This window comes from Apium graveolens, chromosome 5 (genome assembly GCF_009905375.1).
Source record: "Apium graveolens cultivar Ventura chromosome 5, ASM990537v1, whole genome shotgun sequence".
NCBI classification, from domain to species: domain Eukaryota; kingdom Viridiplantae; phylum Streptophyta; class Magnoliopsida; order Apiales; family Apiaceae; genus Apium; species Apium graveolens.
This window is the reverse complement of record NC_133651.1, coordinates 284,274,212-284,278,168: the sequence shown is the minus strand read 5'-3', so window position 1 is coordinate 284,278,168 and position 3,957 is coordinate 284,274,212. Positions and strand designations below refer to the sequence as shown.

At 36.7% G+C, this 3,957-nt stretch overlaps 1 non-coding gene across 1 annotated transcript; it reads left to right on the top strand.

Moving 5' to 3' along the window:
* Positions 1-1,894: 1,894 nt before the first annotated feature.
* On the top strand, positions 1,895-2,001 carry LOC141663275 (small nucleolar RNA R71). The gene has a single exon (XR_012551352.1). It is a non-coding gene; the product is annotated as a small nucleolar RNA R71 (small nucleolar RNA).
* Positions 2,002-3,957: the final 1,956 nt, after the last annotated feature.

The window sequence follows — 3,957 nt, the reverse complement described above, 5'->3', positions numbered from 1 at the left end:
TTAAGATTTTATCAATTCACTGAACCATATTCAGAGATATTTTATATATAAGGTTTTTATCAATTCATTGAACCTTATACAGAGATGTTTTATTTATAAGATTTTATCAATTCATTGAATCCCTCTTAAATTATTATGAGACCTTAGATATTTAATATCTTCGGACTTCTAAAAACTTATTTAAAAATAGACATAGTTCCCAAAGGTACTTTCTAAATTATTCAAAACTCTTGAAAGAGATTAATCATTTGAAACGTATCAAAACCTTAGGGAACTTAGTCTAGAAGCATAAGAGTTTTGCTTCCTCGTTCAATAAAGAACAAGTGAGTAATATATGTGTCACCCTACTACAGATAGGGATTTGAAAATGATTTTAAATTCAAAACTCCGACAACTCCCAAAGATCAATTGAGTTAAAAGTTGAAAAATAAATCATCTAATTAAAGGTCAACCCAAAACGATCTATTCCTTCGATAAAGGATTTTATGTAAATGATATAATTGTTTTGGGACTGGAATGTGGCCTACCCGGCACGGAGAGGTATCGGGTAGTGACCAAGCGCAGAGTGGCGCAGTATACAGTTATATGGTCTCTGTGACCATTGACTTTCGGACTTGCACGGAAATGGACCACCATCGTGTAATGTCTTGATAAGCCCAAAGGTGGCTAGGTTTGTATTCCTTCTTCTAGTAGAGAAAATTTCGTATTCGGCCGATCACCGATACGTGGTTTATTCCGGTATAGTCCCTTTCTTCCATTTTGGAAAAATTGTTGTGAAGTATATAACAGAGAGCCGATAAGGCTGAGTTTTAAACAAGGATATTGATGAATATATATCAAATCCATTTGAGAAATCTGCCGATAAGGCTGAGTTTAAATAAGGATGTTGATGATTATATATCAAATCCATTTGAGAAATCTGCCAATAAGGCTGAGTTTTAAATTGGGATGTTAATGAATATATATCACACCCATTTGGGAATCTTGGTTCGAGTAACATCTTGAGATTTTGAAATAAAATGAGTACGAGTATAAAATGATTTTGAGAAAGAGATGAATACAAGTATCCAGTGGATATACTATTGTAGTTAATTTTGAGAATATTATAAATTTGACAAGCATATAAACTTTCAGAACGCTTTGGAGATACAAAGTATAATTATTGGTTTTATTTATCCTTACATACTTAATTATGGGGATATATACCTTGCTGAGCTAAAATGCCCACCCTTGCTTTTATATATCATATCACAACAGACTACCAGCATGGATCAGACCAGGACTGTTGTCCGTAGGCGGGTAAGGATCGCTCATGAGTTCTGTAGGCTTTTTGTGCGCCAGCCCCGTCAGGTAGATAAGTGGAGATGATTTATTTGATACTGTTTCCAAGCATATAACCTCTGTGTGTGAGTTTGAATAAAAGGTCGAGTAATATTGTGAAAAGAGAATTAATTAATTAATAAGTGATCGTAACGACCCGAATTCACGACCTTGGATTTGGGGGTGTTAAACTGATCGCTGAAAGTTGCTCACGAACTGAGCTGATTCACTAGAAATAGCACACTGATCAGTCTCATGGGCACCAGCATAAAGCTCACAGACACTAGTGATTTGATTAACTCCATAATTGGACAAAGTATCCACCTTCATCGTCAAAGCCTTAAGTTGGGCAGCTATAGCAGTTGCTGCATCTAACGCCAGAATTCCTGTTACTTTTCTCTGAGTCAGTCTCTGAGAAGGATTATGGTATTCATTAGCAGCCATCAGTTCAATTAATTCATAAGCTTCATTGTAGATTTTAGCCCACAAGGCTCTTTTTGATGCTGCATCGAGCATGGGTCTAGAAGTAGCACCCAATCCATTGTAGAAATAGTTTATAATCATCCAATCAAGCATGCCATGGTGTGGGCACTTCCTTAGCATCTCCTTATATCGATCCCAAGCCTCACACAGAGATTCTCCAATTTGCTGAGCAAACGGAGTAAGAGCATTCATGATTGCAGCAATCTTCGCAATAAGGAAGAATTTAGTGAGAAACTTTTGAGCAAGATCCTCCCATGTGGTGATGGATCCTGGTGGTAGAGAATGTAACCAGCACTTTGCTTTATCCCTTGGAGAGAATAGGAATAGTTGCAGCTTGATAGCATCTTCAGTCACACCATTAAACTTGAAAGTGTCGCAGATCTTGATTAAATCCCTGATGTGCATGTTGGGCTCTTCAGTAGGAGAACCCCCAAACTAAACTGAGTTCTGTATCATCTGAATCGTGCTTGACTGAATATCATTGATCTTAGGTTGATTATAGTCGATCAAAGCCTTAGGAATTTCTGCTTGATCTTCAGTAACTACTAAAACTGGTTCCTCGATTTTCTCTTCTTCTTCTACCTTTTCTTCATCCTCAAAAACTTCCCTTCGAACCACTACAACTTCTTCCTCGGCTTTATCTAGAGTTCTCTTATGAGACCGCGAACGCGTATGAATACACGCTCACTAGAGTACCTGAAATAAGACAAGAAAACAAATAAGTAACAATGTCCGAGTCAATGAACTTTAACGATCACTGATGACAAACACATAAACAAAAAGTTAACACTGTAGTCCCCGGCAGCGGCGCCAAAAACTTGTTAGTCGCTAAACACGTGCTAATAATACACGCAAGTATACGCATTCACAAGTAATATAGAATTATTTCTAGTTCGTTCCCACAGAGACTGGCTTTGGTTAACTATGTAATTTATGCACTTATGCACCGATGATATGGTTATTATCCAATGCTAACACTATAACAATTTGGGATCGTTTATAACTAAGAATTAAACTAACAATTATAACTAATAAATTAAGAATGGTTGGATTATTATATATGACAAACATGGGATTCGAACTTCATTAATTACCTCATTCAATAGCCTTTTTGTTCTTAACCTTAGCATGTAATGGTGATGACACTAATCAGATAACACGAAACTGATAAGTGCCAACTTTCATTGCACGAATACCATACTACCAGATATCCACAAAAGAGATAGAAACTGAATAGACACCAATTATATTGAGACCCTATATATCTATAGAATTTGACAACATAAAGGTTTAAAGCACAAGTTATCTAGCGTGATTACATAGGGCAAGTAAGATGTTTAAAATTACCTACGAATCATGCATAACAATAACACATGAACCTATGTTAGCATGGCAAGTTCTAAACCCTTAAATTCACTGTCGCTTCATTAAAGATTAACTTATAAGTTCGTGACGCTCAAAAGATGAATAAGCACAACCAATACTAGGTTCTCATACAATCACCACACACTAAGGCGTTGGAATAAATTAACTAAATAAATCCATAAATAAATCCGCTAGAACCCCATGATAACGATTAGCCCATAATCGGACTCATCATTAATGTGGGTTCCGATGAAAGCATGGTATAATAAATGTAGTCTTTATACTGAATAAATAATAAAACCAAATACGAAACAAGAGTAAGGTTTACGAATAAGAAAACTAACATCCAAGTTACAACTTAGAACAAAGATTCACAAGTAAAAATAAGATCTTCTTCGTCTTTGTTGAAATGTGCTAACACGGTCTTCTAACGGCTCTCCTTGTGCTCTGATGTATCCGTCTCTAGAAAACATCCTTTATTAAAGTATATAAAGCAGCCCATACAAGATAGAAGTCCTCCAATTGCAAATCAATTAGAATCAGGATTTTCGGATCCCGACCCAGCGCGGCCGCGCGCTTCATCAGCGCGGGCGCGCTGGCTCTCTGATAAATGGTCTAGCGCGCGGCCGCGCCGTGCTTCTAGAAAAACTTCTGATTTTCTTTAATTCCTGCTGCAATCGAGTTGGCTTTCGGAGCTTTATTCTTTGGATATCATCCTTACACCATATTAGCACCAAAATAATGCTAATTCACCTGATTCTTAGAATAATGCCTGAAATGCAAAAACAC